Below are 23,389 nucleotides of genomic sequence, written 5' to 3' on the forward strand. Positions count from 1 at the left end.
ATGAATCATCCACCACAATATCACCAGATTAAAAGTCAAGACATAGAAAGAAAAGTACCAGGAAATAAGACTTCTCATGCTGTACAAGATATCGAACAATACTATTACTGGAGTACAAAATACCTTTAAAAAAATTGCCTAGAGGCGTTTTCCAAAACAGGTACCGTTTGTTCAATTAAATGTGGCGTCCTGGAGAACATTTACAGGCACAGGGTCTGAGGAGTGTCTTTACATTCAGTTGGCATCCTTCCTAAATGCAATTTTCATCAGGTTTTCAAGTTCTCTGGTAAACCATATACAGTGGGAAATGATGGTTGCTGCCTTAGAGTCATACATTATTGGTAAAATGGTTACTACAGGTGGGCTTCAACCTTGCGTGGACACAATGTGGCCAATGGGTAACATGTCCAGATGTCCAGCATGGGGAGTGTGTGATCACTGTGTGTGCTGTGTTCTGATTGGCTAAATGATCCTAACTTGTGGCACCTGATTTTATGGTGTATTAGGAGCATGCATCCTCCCTCCAGCCATGTGTCCTTTATTGGGGGGCATTCTCCCTTGACCATTGTAATGATGCTGCTCCTATCTGTGGAATTGATCTAGGATTTTATTTTCATGATGTTATCTGCTAGCTCCAAGCCATCCACCTATGACCTTTAAATCAGTATCCCTGTGCGTGTGTGTCAGAGCTTGCCTGACTATGTATTTATGAGACAGGGTTGATGTTGAGTTCACCATGAGTGGTTTCGTTAATAGGGACGTGATTTTGTTTAAAAAATGAATGTATAATTTTATATATTAACACTATCGTTTTCCATTTCAACCTTCCCTCCTCTTCTTGATTCTTCAACTACATTATCTAATCTATGCATTTGTACTATTATTTTATTAGGCTCCTGCTGTTCAATGTCTCTAATTACTTGCATTCCACCTAATTTGAGGACTGCAGTTTTACAGCAGGTGATCCCAAATTGTACAGCCCCACATGCTAATAAGAGCACAATGATAACCGGCAACAGTGATTTACACAATCTGGAAAACCATTGTATGAGCCAGGAGAAGCAATTGAAAACCCACTCCTGCTCAGGGGTGCTTCCCTTCTCACGCATGTCTCTTTGTAAATTGCACAATACTTGAATGGCAAGAGTCAAGTTCCATTGTCCATGTAATTCCTTGGGATAATAGTGCAGTAGGCCACACCAAACTTGGCACACACCCCTCCCTCCATCACTAACATTAAGTCCAATATATATCGGTGCTGCATCACCATGAAACAGATTGCTTGCAATTCTTCCTCGATCAAAATGAGGCCGAGTTCAGAGGTGATCATAATTTTATTCATCTCCACACGGTGACCAGGAGCCAGCGGGCATTAGCTTTTGTCTGCAGGGTAAAGGAGGGTATGGACACTCCCACTAACACTTGCGCATCTCTGAACAGTATGAATTCTTTCAGAATGTCTTTGAACTGAGCCCAGTCAAAGTAGTCCACAGATTGTGTTGCAGGGATTCTGCCGAAGAACAAAATTATTCGTAGGATTATGGGACCTTAGTGCACAGGGACTGAGTCATCCTACCGCCTTAGTACCCATTAGCCCAGGATTGCCTAACTACCTCTTCTTTTCTCATCACTATCCCCAGGATTAAAAGAGTCAGATGTGGAGGTCGATTATTCTCCTACAATTCGGCCAAGCTATGGAACGCCCTCCCACTTCATCTCCGATCTGAGCCCAATCTGCTCCCCTTTCGTAAACAGTTAAAACCCCTGCTTTTTAACAAATCTGATTAGCTCTTGATTCTTAGCCACACGCCTGTCCATTTGCGCTAGGACGCCTCAGGGTAGCTATCGCGCTCTATAAATCCTCATTTCATTTCATTTCATTCAGTGTCTCACTTGCCCTTCTATTCACTCACAGAGAAACAAATGATAAGACACCCCAGTACAAAACACTCTCGAATGTCTCGCGAATCGCAGTTGCAAGACACACCCTTTTGCTCACACTCTTGTTTTTTTCCACAATAAGATCTGACAGAGACACGAACGACTTTAAAATATTTATTTTAACTAACATACTCTAGCATGCAGTACACGTGTCACAGCAGCATGAAAATGCATAATACAAATACTGTTAGGCCATAAATCATGAAAGTAGATGTCATTATAAATAAAACAATATAGCCTAATCTCCCTCCCCGTGCTTAGAAGCTGTATTATTAAATATTAGAAGATCCGTGGGTTTTGTCTGCAGACCCCATACCTCAGCCTATAGATGGCAGTTCTACATCTTAGGTGCTGTCTCGGTCTTCTCCCTGGAAAGGTCCCTATCCAAGTGTCTCTGCCCCTATGCCTGTATCCCCATAAGACCAGAGTACGAGTTCCAAACAAAGCTGCATTGGTATATTTTGTCTAGGTGCTAGGGCCCGACCAGAACAGAATTACAAGGGGAATTGTTTATCGACCTTGCACACAGTGTTCAGACTAAATCCCAGGAACTGTCAGTAGGTGAACATGGCAGACAGTTCTCATGTGAAAAAGACAAAGAAAGTCATTGCAATAATAAAGTCTTATATTAATGTGTGTAAAGCCGTGCACTGCCTGCAGAGCTCATGCTAATTTAGAGAAAGCAAAAATGTCCCCATGGGCCATGTGACAATCTTTTGACATGGTTTTTGTGCAGCAACATTGTCTTTTTCTTTTACGGTGTTGGTACAAGTCAGATGGTTTCTCTCCAGGAATGACCAGGGTCGGGTGTGCATGGTTACCAGGGAACAGAATCCACACCATCCGAGGATGAGCTGAGTATAGGAAAACTCACTGCATTGTCAACAGTAGTCCATTAGCATGGAGGTGCCCCATTGCATATTCAGAATGCGCAATATCATGCCGCAATTAGCATTTATGCCCCTCGGAAGCATACCTTTGCCTCTGAAACATAAGGAATACAGTGTTAGCTTCTAAACAATCAGGGGTTGCTTTTTCCTTTCTAACCAAGTGCACTCCCCCACTTCAGAGTACCACATTTCCTGACCTTGGGTAGATAGACTCTCATTCAACCCTCCCCATGGTGACTCATTCTCCTTTTTAGCCTCAAGATGGATGGCCCTACACAGGAACTCCATGTCGGGAGACCATATGTTGTTAGGAAAGCCCACCCCAGGTGAGCCACTCTTGGTCCACCAATAGATGCAGGAGTGGACATGTTTGTGCAGTGATTTGAGGGCTTTTCTACCTCCAAGAACTTCTTCTCTGGAAAGTCTTGGGACCAAACAGTTTCTTCCCCTATGGTGCCCTTTTGACACATCCTGTCAAGCTTGCTTTGGATATCTTTAGGGCCAGTGAAGAGGTATAGCACTGTTGGATTCGTGTCGTATTAGTCATGTTTACAACTACCCTATGAGGTTCTATCCCATTGGGCTGAATGCTGGCCCTTATCAAGCATAAGTAAAGGTGAAAAAGCTATTTTGCATTTTCGGGGTCCACCTCTAGGGAGTGGTAAAGTCTATCTGAGACTACTGCATGTGGGATCAGCAAACAGAGATAACATGACGTGACTACAACCTGGAATCGGAGGATCATTCACCCACGATCCACACACGCACCCGAATGCTCGTCCTAATTCGGAGGATCCACTACCCGCGATCCTTATACGCACCCGAGTGCTCAGCTGATTACCCAAGCTGTGTACACTTCGCAGCTTACCTCACCTACGTGGATCTATGACGTTTCTTACCGCACCTTAATCTTGCCATACTCACCATGAATCTGAAGCCTAACTGTTTATCAACAGCAGCCCTGAAGAGTCACAGCTATACACAGTGTGACGAAACACGTGTCGGCTGAACAATCTTGTGCTATGTATTGGTCAGACACTATCGTACATAAAGAATACCTCTCTCAAAAATTCTGCTGATGTCGACCTTCTTTGAGAAAAAGTCACAGTCTCTGATCATTGTTCATTCTGCTTTTGAATGCTATTGATAGCACTATCCTAATTGTGTGCGCAGGACTTTGTTTTCTATGACGTGACTAATGCTTGGGAGCCGACTGAAGTCATGTGTTGACAGTTTGGCACCATGTGTTATGTAGGAGGGAGCTATGTAGTGAGTGTGGGATGCTACTGTTCTGATAAGTGTATTTGTAGGTGACATACAAGAGATCCCCACACAGGCACTGTAGTTCTCCATTTCCATTCCTCAAGGGTAAAAACGTGTGGGATTACCCAAAGTAGACAGAGGGTACATATGCACAGAAAAATACATAACGTTTGTTGTGATAAGGTCATTCAGGGTGGGATGTTAAGCAGGCTGTGAGTTATTCCTCTGTCCGTTGGCGTAGGTGTGGAAATTGTCTTTTTTTTCTCTTTCCTGCTTAGTGAAAGTTGACAACACATCTTGTTGGTGCACTCTTGTTTTCCTCTCTGTTACCTGGTTTGCAAGAACATAGGGCTGTGATCTCCACACTCCAATAGTCGTGATCTAGTGAGGTACTGGAAGGTGACCCTTGTTGGGCGTATTTTGGGGATTTTGGTTGGTAAGGGTGGTTATCAGTTACCTGGATGGATCAACTATTTTTATAAGCCGTTTAGCCTTCCTTCAATCCTAAGGGGATGCTTATATTGGTGCAAAATATGTCTGTGGGGTGGTCTAATGGGTATAGGGACCAAAAGCATCCTCTTTTGGTAGAATTTCATGGACGTCACTAGTTCTCAACAAATGTGCATTGCCAGTGCATGCTCGGGGGTGCTGTTGCTGTGGGTTGTATTTTTCAGTCTACTTGTGCGCAGGAATATGTGATGAGGGGTTATGTTGCTGTTTAGTGCTGCTGGTGTTAGCAACGTGCCTCAGGATTATGGGGCAGATTTATGTTAACTGGCGCATCCCTGCATATCAGCAGGGATGCGCCAATTATTATGCACCACAGCTGCGCCACCATGGATGCGCCGCATTTATAATGCGGCGCACCATGGGGCAAAAACGGCACAGATGCGTGACGCATCCGTGCCGTAAAAGTGGCGCATTGCTGGAGTTGCGTCGCAAGCGCGACGCAGCTCCAGCAATGTTCTGGGGGGCCCTATCTGTACAATGCTGCGTCAATCCTTACGCCTGCTTCAAGCAGGCGCAGGGTTTTGACGCAGCATGGGCCTAAAAGTGACTGAGTGAAATCTTGTAGATTTCACTCAGCCACTTTTAGGAGGCGTTCCTGCGCCGGAACGCCCCCCACCTGCCCTGGAACGCCTACATGTGGCGCAGGGCTTTACAACGTGACGCATCTCCCAGATGCGTCACGTTGTAAATACCCCGCACCATGGCGCAGGATTTGCGCCTCTGCTGCGTCACAAAAGTGACGCAACGGCGGCGCAAAAGTGGCGCAAGTGCAACATAAATCTGCCCCTATGTGTTTATGCATCCTCTGTTCCCAGCACTTGGTGTGCTGTTATGTGGCCCTTCCTCGTGTCTTCCAGTCAGGTAGCAGGCGTTGGCTGATCTTAACTCCACCTTGGTATCTGGAGCGTTCTTTTTGGGCCAGCTTTAGGCGGTTTTCTTGAGCCTATGGCGTTTCACTGAATCCCGCATAATCTTTTGCTTTGCGTGTGATGTGCTCCATCTTCTTCTACCCATGCCACCTTGTCATGTCTGAGGTTGGGGCAAATCCCCCTGGTGCCCTACATTCGTCTGGAGACAGAGTGGAGATATGGGATCTCTCTTTCCACGCACCCCCCTCGTCCTCACACCATACCCCCTCCCTCTCACTGTGCTTGTGGGCCCGCTGTCCCTAGCTTGTGACTGGGGTCTCTATGGTCATGTATTACCTGATGAATTTTGTAAGAGTGTGGTAAGGTGATCGGACTTTGTAAATCAAAAACAGTTCACAAACATAGAAGAAGGCTGGCTAAGCTAGTTATTCAACGTGAAACATCAAAAACATAGTACCCGGGATTTTTGACCAAAAATTGCAAAGGTCTACTAGGTGATGAGGGAAAAAAATTGGACTGCCTTCATAAATACAGATGACCGGTCACCCTGGTTCCAGGAGACTTGGGGCCCGATTCACAGAACTAACTTAAGACAAAATCCTAAACTTACTACCATTTTGGTATTCACAGAAGGCACTTACTCATTTTGGTATTCACAGAAGGCACTTACTCATTTCGGTATTCACAGAAGTTAGGAGTCCTAACTTTAAGACTCCTAAATGCCTTCTGTGAATACCGAAAGTCTTAAAGTTAGGATTTTTCTCAGTTTTTCTTAAAGTTAGGATTTTTCTCAGTTTTTCTTAAAGTTAGGATTTTTCTCAGTTTAGGAGTAGTAACTTTACTACTCCTAAACTGAGAATAATCCTATCTTTAAGACTTTCGGTATTCACAGAAGGCATTTAGGAGTCCTAAAGTTAGGAGTCCTAACTTTACTACTCTTAAACTTAGAAAAATCCTAACTTTAAGACTTTCAGTATAACTTTACTACTCCTAAACTGAGAAAAATCCTAACTTTAAGACTCTCGGTATTCACAGAAGGCATTTAGGAGTCCTAAAGTTAGGAGTCCTAACTTTACTACTCCTAAACTTAGAAAAACCCTAACTTCACGACTTTCGGTATGCAAAATGAGTAAGTGCCTTCTGTGAATACCAAAATGGTAGTAAGTTTAGGATTTTGTCTTAAGTTAGTTCTGTGAATCGGGCCCTTGGATTCAACATCATGTAGAGGCCTCAGCGCATATTGGCACCTTGTGTGCGCACTGTACAGTCTTTTGAAGTTTTAAAATCCCAGATGCATGGGAAACCCAGGTTAGCTTTGTTTAGGGACTTTTTAAATACTCTCTGGGTACCAATTGCCTTTCTCCTGTGACATGGCCACCCAACCCTGCCTTGGGGATCAGCAGCAGGTCTGGGGCCTGAGCTCCCGGTGATGCCCAAGGTAACCTGGTTATTCCATGTTCCTGTGGAGTCGCCATAGATATCAAACTTTGGTGAGTATATCCGGTCAACACACCTCTCAGTCGCTCTGAATTTCTGTACGCAAGTAACATTTTACTTCCCACTGTTGTCTCATTAGTCCATTTTTAGTTTGGTACAGTTTTTGGGGGTAAAGAGGGTAAGTGGGTGCTAGTTAATAACCACTAGGTTTTAAGTTGTTGGAGATATTCCTTATGTTAGGGGTTTATCTTACTGCGCATTTTGGCTCTGTGATTGCGTGAAGGTGCTACCTCCCCATACTGTCACCCCTCCCTGCCGGGGGTGTGGCTGCAGTCCCTGTTGTGCTGAGTTCCCTGTCTGTGGTTGCCGCTGCTACATTTTTGTCTGATTACTTGAGCCCCGCTGTGTTGAAGTGGCAGACTGCAGACCTCCCTGAGGCTAAGTGTAGGGTGCATTGTGATTCCCTTGGGCTTGGTGTTGAAGAGAGACATTTGTGGAGTTTTGTGGTTTTCTATCTCTGCTGCTTATTTATCTCATGGTATACCTTTAACCAGCAACTCTTTACCAGGTGACCCGGCCTACAGAAAAAGTAGCTCTTTCTAGGGTCTGGTTGCTGCCAACCTCCTTGGCCCCTACGTAATAGCCTGTTCCGAGGTCTTACAGTGAAAACTCATATAAAAATGTTATTCCCTCATGGCCATAACATGCTGCTTTAAGGACTGAGGGGCAAATTCTCAAGCCCCTATCGCCACGGCAACGTCACTTTTTCTGACGTTCCCGTATTGACAGGGTCAGCACCTTATTATCAAGGCAGCATTAACCCACTTAATGTGGCTTTAAGCCACGTTAAGTGGCTTAACGCTGCCTTGAGAATAACAAAACAATCCAAATGCCAATACTGATTATACTTTGCCAAAATTATTCTACCACGGCGTATGATCATTTATCACTGACAGCTGGACCTATTAAATAGTTTTTAGTTTTATTTTTGATTCTTGTTCTTTTTCAATATTCTTTTTTGAAAAATGTATCTTTACACAATTATATACACAAAATAACAACAACACAACCATGTTTCATAATGAAAACAGAAAAACACAAATTGGACAATTTGAACTATTCTCCATTCACACCACTTCATACACCCACACACTCACTATCACATTGGTGACATACCAGACATACATGAAACTCACACAACCACCTTTGGTCTACTTATACCATTAACACTTTAAAAAACCAAAGACACATACCAAACAACATACACTTTTAAATACCAATTCTTGTGCATTTAACCCAAAATTGGGAAAAAAACGTTCAATTGCAACACAAGTTAATGAAATGCACAACACCAGACAGTAACTAGAATGTTTGTTTGGAAATAAACAATGCCAGGTCTACGCGTTTCGAACCCTCTTCAATTTTGGGTTCTCCTCAGGACCAAACAGTACTGAAAAAAGAAAAAAGAAATACAAGACTTACTTGTGGGTAAAAACGAAATTCCAGCCATAGAGGCCAGCCTACCAAAGAGCAGTCTTACCAATTCTTTATATCACAAGATCTTCTAATCTCCAGAAAAAGACTGATGTGGGTTTTTTATTCTCTAAAAACAACATCAAATAATGACAGCGACTTTAGTGTAATGGTGACATAGAAACACGAAAACAAAACTGTCAAGGTCTTTAAATTGTAGAGTGAAAAGTCTCAAAGCACTTACTATCAAGTAAAACTGGGTCGTGTTTTTTAATCACATCATTCAATGCAGCTAGGTGGCAACGCAATGTGGATAAAGTTGTTCGTCTTTACTCCTCCCAATTCACTTCCAAGAATTCTGCAGGCAAACGAAACAACTCGTCTTTAGAAAATTAAAACAACTTGCCGGTTAAAATCCAGGGGCATGATAATCCTCCGTTATAACTCTTTAAGTGTTCAAAGGGTCATGGTAAACGATTAACACGACAATGCTTTTGAAGAAATACTAAAGGGATTTGTTTTGCCTACACATGCGCCACAGCTTATGTCGTTAAATGCTGAAAGAACAGCGTTTACACTGACTCAGCCTACCTTGCATGTCTTGACTTGGATCAAAGAACTCCTAATCACTACGTCACTTCTTCTCTCAAAAAATCTGCAAACCGAAATTAAAATAAATGGTCACCCTTTCGGGCTGGGGAAAACCAAACGTGGCTTACAATATATTAGACTCCCAATTTACAGTTTACCTTAAGTTCTTTGTAAAGCGCTGAATCGCTCGTGCTTCACCTTCATGCAGCCTCACGGTAAACGTTGCTCGCGAAAGTCGTATTCAATACGCATGTGTTATACCCCCACAGAGGTTCAAAATGTCACCATGTTGGACACTGGGTAATGTAGTTTTTAATGTTAAATGAGATTTGCGAAAACTGCCGAACTATACTACAAAAACATTGAGAGACCGAATTTTTTTTATTTACATACAAGCGTCATTGATTTAGATGTTCCGGGCAATATCTTCCATCACAGATAGCTTTTTTAGAGAAAAGACACTTTTAAATGAGCAGCAATGAGTCTACTGTTCTGAGTCTCCATAAATGCTCATAATTTGTAAATTTCAGAAAGCTCATTTAACCCTTTAATTGCAGTATTAAATTTGACAATAAGGAGCGCTTCACGTTGGATTCATTTTAAATACATATTACCTCCTCTTGGGTCCTGCTCAATTTTCGAAATAATTGTCCACTGAATATCCCTTTCTGTATGGGCTTTTGTTTTCCAATGATTGACCAATGGTGCCGATTCGACATTACATTTAATCCTAGACTTGTGTTGAGAAATTCACTGCCGAACTTCCTGGTTGGTTTTGCCAATGTACAACATTGGACATGGGCACACTATGCCATACACTACAAATTTCGACTTACAGTTAGTGAACGTGTTGTGTTTCCAGTGGATCCCGTTGAAGGAAAACACCGTTCCTTCAATAGTCTGATCACAACAGACACAAGTGCCGCATTTGTGATGGCCCTTAATGGGCGACAACCCCATAAGTTCTCTTATAGATGGTTTAGATGGTCTTTGTAATGCTGCACGAACTACATGGTTTGAAAGGCTTTTCTCTTTTTTGAAGGCAAACAATGGGGTATTTTCAAAGGATTGGTCAAGATCTTTAATTAGATGCCAATTTTGGTTTATCACTTTCTTAAGTTGGTTTGAGTTTGGACAAAATGTCATAACAAAAACCTGTCTGCATCACTGTTTTTTCTTTCTTAGAGAGTAGAGTATCTCTGGGTGTCCACCACGCTCTTTTCATTGCTGATTTGACAAGTTTTTTGGGGTAACCATGCTCCAGGAGTCGAATCACAACATTTTTGGCAAGTCTAGTATATTCGTCCTTATAAAAACAATTATGTCTTATTCTTAAGAATTTCCCGTAGGGTAAATTCTCTCTTAAGCTTCTAGGATGGTTGCTGACGAAGTGAAGGGCCTTATTTCTGTCAGTTTGTTTTTCGAACAGTGTTGTTGCAAGAACTCCATCTGCTGGATAGACCTCAACGTCCCAAAACGCCATTCGGTGGTGTGAGTGATTCAGGCTAAATTGAATGTCTGGTGTCCTTCTGTTGAGCCATTCATGGAATTGCAGTAATTGTTCCACATCACCTGTCCACACCATGAAGATGTCATCTATGAAACGCATCCAATTAGCAGTGAACTGTTGAAATGGATTGTTGTTGTAGACAAACTTCTCCTCATACATCGCCATAAAAAGGACTGCCAATTCTTATTTTTACTGTTTCTTGGGTGGGTTATTACCTGGTTGCCTTGGTCGTTTATTTCGTGGTCAAACACTCTCCTTTGTTGACCGAGTAGTGAAGCTTTGATCCTTGCTGAAAGCCTACTATTTATTTTTGCGTCTGATTCTTCCTTGCTTTGCACCCAGTACTTACTCCCACTCTCCTCATATGAAGGATGGACTGCTCTGTACAGGGCCGGACTGGCCATAGCAGGCACCGGGCAATCCCCCAGTGAGCCGCACAGGTTGGGGCCGGTTTTGGGCCCCTGGGGGCCTGTTTTTGTTACAGGTCCGTTTTTGCAGCATAGCTGCAAAATCGGCCCTGTAACAAAATCTGCTGAAAACCGGCCCTGGTAATGAGCTCGGCTGCACCCCCAACCCCCTGGGGGTGCGGGGGGGCATCCGAGCACTTTGCCAGTGCCGGTTTTGGTTCCCAAGCCGGCCCTGGCTCTGTATTCTTGTTGTGATGGTGAGTGCTCTCTCTCTCTAGCCTAACCCCATCTGGTTTGCTACATGCACACCACGTTGCATGCTGCTCTTTTTGGCCTGGTTTCACCTTCATACACGCTTTCTGTTGTCTTCTCAGCTACCTGGGAACATCCTGTAGCCTCACCCTCTGCATTGGTTCCCGGGGGACCGGAGCTCCCTTCGTCTCCACCACTCACTGTATTGCTTTTGAGAGCCACCACATAGCACCTTGTCACTCGAGTATGTCCGCCTTAACCAGTGGGAGTGTGTCATTTTCTTGCTGTTGAGATCCTATGTGTTGGGCATGGTAGATAGTGGATCAAGCTTCTAGGGACCTTTTCAAGGAACATGGGTTGCACTGGAAGCATCTGGGCTAGCTGGCTTTCTCTTCTCTTGTGCTTCTAGTCCTGCATATGGTCGGGGAGGCGCTAATGCCTTGCTCACTACCAGCATTGAAGGGCTATCGCACTTGGCCTCTTCGAAGATGAGCCATAATTCTAATAAAACCTCTCTCTTGTCTCTCTTTTGACCTCTATATTTAGTTTTATATATGTTTTAGTATGGTCAATTCTGTTGGTTTCAAAGGTTCCCTCCTTATACCAGGAAAATGTGTGTGCCTTTGTTTGTGCGTCCCATTCTTGGCAAAACATATTAAGTTTCTTTATTTGTGTTGGGAATCTGGTCTCCTTGTGCTTCAATAGGACATCCATGACAATTCTAGTAGTTATATGGACATATACAACGCAAATCTTTTGGGAGTTTTTGTTGGTTTTTATCATGGGGGCAAACATACATGCAGCACCCCTACAATCATACATACTACGAGCTCAGCACTGGCAATTTCTTGCATAAAACAGTTCAAATGAGCATTTGCATAAAAATAGGAGAAAATTGCATACTTTGCCCAAAAATATGGATATATTTTTATCACATTACATCCTCTAGCAAGAGAGGACGAGCAGAGAACATGTTCCCAAGTGAGCTGGATAGTCTGCCATTATCCGCTCCTAGACAAAGGTGGTAGTCACAGACATCAAAGGGTAGCAACTTGGAAATCACCTTCCTTTCTCAGCCACACACAAGCTATGTCCAGTTTCCTGGGTCCACGTTTTTCCTAAAGTCTGAATCACACCTTGTGTAACAATGTTTCGGGCTTTGATGTGGTCTCTTACCCTCTGTGATGTCTCCTTAAGGACGGATCTCTGTCCCACAGATTCAGCAGAACTTCCAATCAATTGAGTTGTCTGCCCACCTTTGTCATTACTCAATGTGAATTATTCAGGGCTGTGTCTCCTTACTTCAGCTGCAGTTAGGTACAAGTTCTCAATACCTCTTGTTTGGCTCACCAAAATGTTACTTGAGTACAAAAGACCTAAAAAAAACAAGAGACAAGAGGCATTTGGCAAAACAGGAACAGTTTGTTTAATTAAACGTAGGACCGAGAGAACAGCTACAGACACAGGGTCTGAGGACTGTCTTAATTTACATTCAGTTTGCGTTCATTCTGAATACAATTTTCATCAGGTTGTAAAGTTCTCCGGTGAACCATACATGGTGAGGAATGTTGTTTGCTGTCTTAGAGTCACAAATTAATGGTCAAATGGGTGCTTAAGGTGGGCTTTGACCTTGCGTGATCACAATGTGACCAGTGGGTAACGTGACCAAATGACCGGCATGGGGAGCACATGATCACTGCATGTGTTGTATTCTGATTGGCTAAATGTTGAAAACGTATGGGGCATCTGACTTTATGGTGTATTAGGATCGATCATACCCCATCCAGCCACGTGTGCTTTATTGTGGTCTTTCTCACTTGACCACTGTAATGTCACTGCACCTATCTGTGAGACTGATCTAGTGTTTCCTGTTCGTGCAGTTATTTACTAGCTATGCACCATCCCACCTGTGACCTATAAATCAGTAAGCTCAGTAAACTCAGAGCTTGTGAGACTATATATTTGCGAGTCAGGGTTGATGTGGAGTTCATGACAGTCAATTTCGTTAATAGGGACATGATTTTGCTTTCAAAATGAATGTATTGTTTTTCATATTAACAATACGAAATAAGAACATGCCGGCAGGTGGTCATAGCATGCATTGATGGCAAATACATCCAATTAGCAAGCCATCTTGTCAAATTTCGGGAAAAAGTGGGAAAAAAGCAGAACGCCAGAAGGGAGAGATTGGACAAAACAAACTCATACGGCATTTAAGTGCAACTGCCCCACTCGGCAACGACAAGGCACAACCACCTCAACGTTAAAACCTTGCATATGTAAATAACTTTGGACTCTTCTAACTTTTACCCTGGCACGAAGGGGGCTCAAGAAAACGGCATTCGTCATACACTTCCGTCACTAAGGATCGGTCACAACATTATAAAACCGCAGAATCTGATTGCAACCAACGGTCTATCTTTCGACTGTCACGCCCACCTGACGGTGCTGCTCAAAATTGCTCCAAGAACATGCTGTCGCATGGATTTGAATATAGACACTTTGGGCCATATAACGATTCATTTTTATCTTAGTTTATGGAAAGCGCTAATGATGCCTAATTTTTAGAATGCCCTTTTTAGCCTCATGAAAGGCTTCTAATGTTTAAAAGCAATTTTAACCAAATTCATTTATTAAAAGGGTTGTATTAGATAAAATTGTATTTTAAGTTTGTTTATATGTATTATCTCATGTAGCTGATTGCAATGGTTTTAATTAACTGAGCAATAAAGAATTACTTACTTACTTAAAACATATTAACAATACCGCACTTGATATCAACCATGTATGCTCATTTCTCCACTTCAGAGTGGGGATTACAAAACAATTCTACAAGGAGAACATTCTATTACATCATTTAGGATGCCCATGCTTCTTCTACCGGAAGACTGAAGCCTAAGGCCATCATCACAAGTTTCTCAGAGCTGTAGCCCTGAGAAGGATATCACAATGGGAATTCTGAGTAGCCCTTATATTGGGAGTCTGAGATCACCAGGTCCAAAACTACCAGACCTATCAATCATGGACCTACAATTGCCAGATCTGGATATGGCTGGGGAGCTGCTGTGGCCATCCTGCTTCATGACAATGAAATGAGATGCAAAAGCTCACCACTGCACTTCCATGTTAGCTCCTTCCTTTATCCCCCACATTCCAACACCCACAAAAAAGACCAAAAGACATGTATTTACCACCTCGTAGGTTGTAAATGGACACAGATTTGAACTCAACTTTCCCAGGTCTGTGTGTTATTCCCCTTTCTGGGGAAAAGAACTTGTAATTCACAGACATAGGACCAGAATTGAAGATTCTACCCCAAGTATTTCTACTCCTAACTCCAAAGAAATACAAATGTGAGCTCTCCCTTGACTCAGTACAGAAACCTGAAATGTGCAGTCTCACTACCTAGAGCGCTCTGTTGCTTGTGGTTGACAATGAGTTACGTTGAATTGGGAAAGAGTGCATTGTGGACTATGACCAGCTCGTCATTAGCTGAGGCATATATATCACTCTATGGGGAATATTCACAAGAACGTGTGATAACTACCGCAAGAGTAGCGGAACGGAACTTTCAATATCGCAGCCCATCGCGGGAAAATAACCCCGTGACAACGTGGGATTCACAACAAGGCGGTAGCATGCGATAGTCTGCTGAAACCGAGGACAATGTCTGTGATAAAACCACCTCGATGGAGATAAAAACACAAACCATACCACCAAAAAACCTGCGATGGGCTAAAACACGATGAGGAAATCAGCGATAAGCAGTGCCAGGTCTGCAACACACACCTGGCAGATGGGAAAAATCTCCATAAAAGCAGTAACAACACACACACACAAACTGATCTACACCCACGCACCATGGAGGCAGCCGGGGCAGGCGCAGAGGACGAGCGCATCCCCACAAGCACCCCGGACGACCAGTCTGGGACCACGGGGACAGGGTAGGGCAAGGACAAGAAGATGAGGAAGACGAAGTTCAGTCCTCAGGCAAACAGGATCACAGTCACGGAGGTGATGGAACACCATCAACAACTCTTCGTCACCTCCAACGTGTCACTGGGCAGCAAAGCTGCAAAATGGCAGGACATCGTCGACAAGATGAATGCTGTCGGAGAGCACAAGCGGACAAAGGACTAGGTCAAGAGGCGATGGAATGACATCAAGCGGAATACCAAGGAGAAACTCTCCGCCAACCAGAAGGCAGCAATGAAGACTGGAGGTGGGGGCCCAGCGCCACAGCTGGAGCTGGATGACATGGAGGAGCTGGTGTCGACAGTCATCAGTGTGGAGACTGTGGATGGAGTCGGAGGACCAGACACTGCTCGACAGGACACAACACAACAGCAACAGGGTGAGTGACCACCAGGTACTGGGGGGACGGGTGGACATGGGCACAATGGCACACATGCACAATCAAGCAGAGCACAGTGCACACCCACAATGACTCTGGGTCATCGTCCAGGTGTACAGACTGTCCCAATGTACAATGCCATGCTGGCTGAATGTTAACCTGCACCATGCGTCTACACACATGTGGACACATTGTAATACACCAGATCCCCTTCACATCGGAGGGGCACCATCAACACCTCCTGCAGAGCAGTCCCAGCCACTCTTCACGGATGACGAGGAGGACAACGCCAGCATCAACACCCAAACCATCCAAGACATCATTGACCTCATCCGCCACTCACCTCCAGGCTCAGGGCAGCCCAGCTTCATCGATGAGATCCCACCCACCACGCAAACCACCCAGCAGGAGCCACCCACTGCCCCGGCACCCTCCCAAGACCTCCAGGAACAACACATGGCCATCCAACGCTGTGTGCTGGAGTGCCAGATGGAGACGGCTGAGCAGGTGCGGGTGGGCTTCAGCATCCTGTCTGCCAAACTGGACGCCATCCTTGGGTGTCTATGTCCACCCCATGGTCTCCAATGAGCCCTGACTGACATCGCTGGAGTCGTGAAGTGGAGAGAAGAACAGCTGTCTGCTCAGAGTGGCTCCAGCGATGCCAGCTATGATCTGGCACACATACGGAGACTCATGGAGGACATGGTGCGGATGGAGGTGGAAAGGATGGCAGCCACCGCTGGACATCATCGAAAAGTAGCTGGGATCTATCATGCCCTACAGACCTCCACCATGGCATTGCCGCGACAAGGCGTGGTGCTGATGAATGGTGCTGTCCCCACACCATCCCCATCCCCACCCCCTGGTGTGTCAGTGCCACCCAGTGAGGCAGCCCGATCCACTCAGGCCCCTGATGTGTCAGTGTCACACAGTGCGGTAGACGTATCCACCCAGGCCCCTGATGTGTCAGTGGCATACAGTGTGGCAGACGGTTCTGCAACACCCACAGGTGGGGCAGGGCACACACCCGGGGATGAGGATGTGGATGGGACTGTGGTCAGAAGGACTAGGCACTAGCATTCATTACCGCCACCTGGCCTGTTTCTGCTTGGTCCCGCACATGGCCTCATGACCTTCCACTGAGTTAGTGGTTAGGGTTAGTGGCAACCAAGGCCTGCATACGACATGGTCCGCCCACCACGTGGCACTAACTGGGGTTGTACAGGGTTAGTGGCAACCCAGGCCTGCATACGGCATGGGCCGACCACCACGTGGCGCTGACTGAGGTTGCCCAGGGTTAGTTGCACCCGGCGCATTGAGGCAGGCACAGGCACCCTGCCACGGAACGGTGACTTTGGGTGCACTGAGTCAGTGGCACCTTAAGCTGCTGAGCGGGTGGGCAACCTGCGATGATGCCCCGTCCCGGCAGTCTGGGCAGCTCAGGTTTTGTGTTCCCTGCTGGACCGCAGTGTAGGACAGAGCCAGCGGGCAGTGCGGACCTACCGCCACATGGCCTTGCTTCTGGGTCACAGACTTAGTGGCACCGATTGGGCTGATCGGGTGTGCAAAAGACACATAATTGATGTACGCAATGCTGAACAGATCGAAACTGAGCGGGTCTGCAGCGTGCGATGTTGCCGGGTGCACTGGTATGTCCTCTGCCATGGAGTGTTCAAGACCCAGCACCAAACGTGAGACCTGTTGGCCTGCGGAGCGTGGTTGCATGGTGTGGAGGGTGCCATGTCCGTGGGCCCCAGGCCTGTGGCTTGCAGTGGCACGTGATGGAACATCCACTCTACACGCCAGTGGCAGAAGGTGAGCAGTGAGGCCTGGGTGTGCATGGGAGGGCATGCTCCGTGGGCGGCGGGTGCCTTTGTGATGCCTCTGGCTGGGTGTGCATGGGCAGGTAGGTGATATTATCTTGTGCAAGTGTGTGTACTGTGCCAGTCATGTTTCTGGACTCTGTTTCGGATGACGGCTCTGAATCAGATGTGTGTCCTGGTGTACTGCTATACATACCGGAACGTGGTTGGAGACACACCGGTGGCAGCAGGTGAGCAGTTTGGCCTGGGTGTGCAGGGGCATCTCTCTTTATCTCTCTCTCTCTCTCTCTCTCTCTGTCTCTCTCCCTCACTTCTTCTCTCTCTCTCCCTCTCTTCTCTCGCTCTCTCTCTTCTTCTCTCTCTCTCCCTCTCTTCTTCTCTCTGTATCTCCCTCTCTTCTTCTCTCTCTCCCTCTCTCCCTCTCTTCATCTCTCTCTCTCCCTCTCCTCTCTCTCTCTCTCTTTCTCTCTCTCTCTCTCTCTCTCCATCTCTCTCTCTCTCTTCCTCCCTCTCTTCTTCTCTCTCTCTCTCCCTCTCTCTCTCTCCTTCGCTCTCTCTCTGTCCTTTGAAGTGCGCAGGACACACCTTCTCATCATGTTTTTTGTCTTGCAGGCTGTGTCCTACGGACTGTCCCGCAGGGAGCCGCCATGTGTCTTCATTTCATTTTGGTGTTCATTTTAATAAAGTTTTATTTGTTGCTTTGAAAGTGAATGTGGGATGCTCATTTCTGTGACGACACATGAATTTCAACTGTTGTGATTGTGCGACATCATGCAGAATATTTTGTACATGTTTTGGTGTAGCTGATGTGGCATGTCTTTTTGGGAGGGTGCCAGGGAGGGGTGGTCCGGGGGGTGATGTTGGTGTTGTGGCCCTCTTGGGTGTTTGGGCCGCATGATTTGTGGCTCCATGACATCTGTTGCACTTCCGATTTTGCCCTGGCTGGTCTCTCTTTTGTGGTGCTGTCTGACGTCAGACTTAACACCAGGTTAGAGCACGTTTAGATTTCCTGGTGCTAATGCGCCTTATCGACGGTTTTGTGTTCTTATAGCCGATCGGGCTGGTCGTTGAGAATGTTGAGGTGTGGTGCTGTCGCGGCTTTTGGCACGGGAATACCTACTCTGCATCTCATTAGCGATAGTTGCGGGGATCCTCTGTGGCGATGTTGTTTGCGGCTGCTATCGCGGGTAAACTGGTGCCGTGGGCTGTTAGCACCAGCTTGTAAATGGGGAGGTAGATTTATCACAACTTTGGCTGCGAAAAAGTGCCGTTAATTCGACGATAGCTCCTTGTGAATATGGCCCTATGTTTGTTCATGGTGGGAGCTGGAATGGATGTTTTGTGTCTACGATTCGGTGATCTGTGGCTCATCGCTGGGGTGAATTGCTTTAAAGAGTCAGTAGATGTTGAATTCCTCATCTATCCTTTTGCTCGCATGGCGTCTGGTATTAAATGAGATTTACAACGTAGACATTTGATAATTGAAACCAAAATGCGACAGCGCTTTTATGAAGATCCTGCAAGTAATGCATATTTATTTTTCCTTGAAAATGTCAACGATTATAGCATAAGAGTTAATTGATTTAGAATGATTTCATTCGTTAAGCAAGAAATTATGAAGTTATTTACATTTTTGATTTCAAATACATCTTCCTTGCATACGAAATGTAGCAAAATGTGTCAATGCAGAAAGAAACACTGGTGACTAATGGGAGGAAACAAATATGGCATTTTAAACGCTAGAGTATTTCACACCATACATCACTCATGCTTCCTTCATGCTGTTCTGATTGTCAGAATCCAATCTTATGAGCAAGAATGGAAAAAGCTACCAACATTACTATCTATCACAGTGGGAGGTCATAGATGTAGAACTACACTTAATTGACGAGGTATTGTATCACATATGTCTGTAAGTAAGGTCTTAAACATGTTCAGCCTTTCAGTATTTGTATTTTAATGCGTATTAACTTTCCTATCTCTGGTAAACCAGTGAAACGGGTTGATTCAAGAAAACACTGACCAGATTTTGAGGAGGGGTTTCTCTAAGTTTATTTTATTCATTATATACCAAGCCTCAAAATGTTGGCAATGCAAAAGGCAAACGCTTATGAGAAATGTAATTGTCAACTAAAACACAAAAGAAAGCCTCTCTGACTGACTTTGTAACTTCTTTCTTTTTCTTATAAATGTTGGGATGAAAATATATGTTTTTTGCAATGAACTGTAATAAATGTTATGAAAAACATTGCACTTTGGTTTCATTACTTAATAAATAAATAATTTGGACGTGGATATAGATAGTAAAATGTTTAAGCAAACTGGCATTAAAAACAATTTGCCTACTATTACTTACCTGCAAATGACTATGGACCAGGGGGTGACTGTAAGACAATAGAGCAACATCCACACTAGATTTTCAGGCTAACCACTGACATTTTAGCAGACCATTTCCCACCTCTTCTTCCCCGCTCATGATTACATATTTTACACATAAAATCCAGGCCCCTTTCAAAGGCCCTACATTGCATCAACTGAACTTTTTTACCAGCGAAAAAGATGCGATGTATGAAAGTATACATGTTTACCATTAATTGTGTCTTATGATTCTTGTATCTCGTCTATTCTCAAACTTTGAAACATGTATTTATCGGGCAACACAGGATTTGCGGTTGTACGCAGTGCCTGGTAGAGCTTTTTCTATCCTGTATTTAGTACATATGGTAAGCGTGAAAGCATACATAATGGGTCCTAATTACAAACACATTTTCACACATAAAACTGCGTTATGAGTGCAAATTGCCGGATTTAGGAGTACAAGGTAGTCACAAAAGTTAACACTTAAAAATATTTATTGTTAACCTTTTTCTCCCACTAAATATGACCTCACACTTGCATATTACTGCACAAGAGGAAATCCAATGGAAGGGAATCTTAAAGAATTGAAAGACTTGAAAGCTTGTGAATGCCCAAAAACATGTTAGTTTGTCACCACTGCCAAATTCCTCTCTGACGCTTACACACCCAAGAAATGAACGATTTACGCCAGACAGTGGCGGCTGTCACAGGTAAAAGTAGTGGGGTGGTGGTGCGTGGTTGGGGCAGGGTGGGTGGCGAGGGAAGTGGACAGACAATGGGATAAGTAATATTAAATAAATACATTTATTTTGCACTCACCACATCGCTGACGCGACAATGTGGCAAGCACAAAGTAAGTGGTTTAAATTTTGTATTTAATTCATATTACTTATCCCATCATTTGTTGACTTACACCACCCCTACCCTGCCCCACCCCACCGCTCTTACCTGTGTGAGCAGCTACTGATGCCAGACGGGAAACAGCCTTTACAACAAGGTATTTACCTCGTTGTGTCTTTACCATGCATTTTTTAGCATGCATATTTTACCACGAATATACATTTACAACGCATGCCAATACAACGCATTTTAGGTAAGTTGTGGGGGTGGGGGGTCTCCACCCCCAAATACATTGTTTTTAATTCTAAAAACAATGCATGGTATTGGCAAGAGTTTTAAATGCATATTTGCAGTAAAAACATGCACGCTAGATATGCTTGTGAATGGCATGTGAAGTAATTGCATGCATTGTACCATCGTACAACCATTCCAAATAAGTCCAGGCATAGCCCCTTTCCTGGATGGGGAGGGAAAGGGCACACTGGCTTAACTTGTATGGCTACAGGAGAAGGAGTTTATCCTAGGGAATAATTATTTTACTTATGGAGCAAAAACCTGTGCCAAGTCAAAAATTTCCCAAGATGAGGGCAAACTTTAAAAATCATGGCTAAATGTTTATTTTACCATTTAACGTTGTATTTCAAAATTACCTTTTGTCTAGTTTTACTAATATTTAATTTCGACTGTTTATCTTAGCAGAGTAATACAGCTACTGATTTTAATTTTGGAATCCATTGTTGCTAGTTCATTCATTTCAACTTTATTCGATTCAGACAGAGAATCATAAAAGCTTACAATTCAATACAAGTTTAAAAAAGGAAAGAATTAATCAAATCATTAAAAACTGATGCAATAAAAACATTTACAGATTTAGGGTGCAGCAGTTATAAAATTCCTTCTTGTGATGACAGACGGAAAAAATCTTGCCACTACCACACATGTAAACAAGTCCGGGAGCAATTGTAAGAATAAGTAGGCCGGTCTGCATTGTCTAAAATTTAACGATTTCATTAAAGGCTTAATAAAAATAATCCTTAAATCTGTATAAAATTTGCAGAAAAACAGTACGTGGATAGTTGATTGTTTAGAGATCTGGTTACAAGGACAGCATATTAGTTGACGAGACCTGTTATTGGTATTGGGGAAACTTGTCAAAGGATGAAAAATGTCTATTCTAAAACTTGTCAAGACAAATCTATGTTGAGCATTTGAAACACCAATAAAATACGTTTGCATCGTGTAACAGGTCAGTTCCATGTGATAATGTTGTACGGTGAGCTTCACAAGTTCCAGTGTTAATCTCTTTTCCTCTACATTGTTGAAACATACTCTCTTTAATGATAATCTTGATATATGCAACAAAGATTCAGGGTTTTTGTAATATTCAGAATGACAAATATCACGCATACATTTTTTAATGTATTTCAGCCATGGTTTTTTCAATGCATGATCAGCACCACAGCAGTCCTGAACAATGGCTCTATTCAAGCCCGTATGATCCGATGTCCATAGCTTGTGCAAAAGGAGGACTGGCTGCACCCTTATCAAGTCTTCCAAATAGGTTACGCCCAATTTTGCATGACACACAAAGTTGGAACAGCTTGTTGGAAGCCCTAAAAGGTTTTTAAGAAACCCATTTTCATGGTCTGATTGAGAGACCGTTTCGCTCGGCTGGGGACCAATCCAGCCTCCATTTAGTGTCAGCGCTGCTTCCTCATTATAGCCTCTTGGGTCAAGTTGTGACTTTCTCCGGGCCGTACGAGCCAGCTTCGTGGTCTGTTGGTGCCCGGCCTGCCGGCGGCCATTTTCACCAGGTCTCGCGGGCCCCTCCGGGGCGCATCTTCCAGCATGACGGGCAGGGGTGAAGCCGAGAAGCGGAAGACCAAGACGCCTCTTCGTGGGGGACCGGTCCAGACAAACGTTATGGACCGGTACACTCAAGCCAAAGGATCCCCCGGGCTCTCCAGCCGTACCCCGGAGGACGCCAGAGAAGACCCTTCTGCTCCTGTTGACTTGTCCCTGCAGGACATTATGGGCGCCATCACCGGCATGAAGGAGACCATCATCCAGCAATATGAGTCTCTAGCTCGAAAAATTGACACGGTCGCCATTGATGTCACTCTAATCAGGGCCGACCTGTCCAAGACTAACGAGAAAGTGAAGTCATTGGATTTGAAGACTTCCAGCCTCACGGCCGATGTGTCGGAACTCCAAACCGAACTTGGCAATTTGAAATCGGCCAATGACCTGATGTCCCATCGGCTGGAGGATTTCGAGAACAGGGCAAGACGCAACAACATTCGCGTCATAAGTGTTCCAGAGAATCCCGAGACTCATTCGGTTGACCTCCTGGTCGAAGATCTAATCCTCACCCATCTTGCCCCTTCTGGACTGAGCAAGTTTTTCGCTGTGGAGCGTGCACATCGTGTTCCGGGCGGTAAGCCCAAGCCGGGTGCTCCTCCGAGGCCTATCATCGCAAAACTTTTTCATTTCAGAGACCGTGATGCGATCTTGCAGGCTTCGAGAGTGCACGGCCCGGTGAAATTTGAAAACTCCTCTGTCAATTTTTTCCCGGACTTGACTCAACTTGTCCAGAGACACAGGATGGGCTTTCAGGGGGTTAAGCGACATCTCCGGGACCTGGGATTGAAGTACGCGATGCTTTTCCCTACAAGGCTTCGAGTGGAATATGAGGAACGGACCTTCTTTTTCGAGCGACCGGACAATGTGAGTGACTGGTTGGATTCCCTGCCTGGTCGGGGCGATCGAACGGAGCACCCTGGCGGTGCCAAGGGTGGTGAGCCTACACAGAATTGACCTTTCGGTCCCTAACCTCCGAAAATCGGACATTGCTCAGTTGGGTTCTATTTC

General features: G+C 44.6%; 1 long non-coding RNA gene across 1 annotated transcript; it reads right to left on the reverse strand.

Annotated features, from left to right (window-relative positions):
* Window positions 1-7,871: 7,871 nt before the first annotated feature.
* LOC146799403 (uncharacterized) lies at window positions 7,872-9,239 on the reverse strand. Its single transcript, XR_014969269.1, has 5 exons — window positions 9,133-9,239; window positions 8,975-9,038; window positions 8,628-8,741; window positions 8,451-8,513; window positions 7,872-8,360 (listed from the first exon to the last, which is right to left on the reverse strand). It is a non-coding gene; the product is annotated as an uncharacterized LOC146799403 (long non-coding RNA).
* Between the last annotated feature and the right edge of the window lie 14,150 nt (window positions 9,240-23,389).

This window comes from Triturus cristatus, chromosome 9 (genome assembly GCF_964204655.1).
Source record: "Triturus cristatus chromosome 9, aTriCri1.1, whole genome shotgun sequence".
Taxonomy (NCBI): Eukaryota; Metazoa; Chordata; class Amphibia; order Caudata; family Salamandridae; genus Triturus; species Triturus cristatus.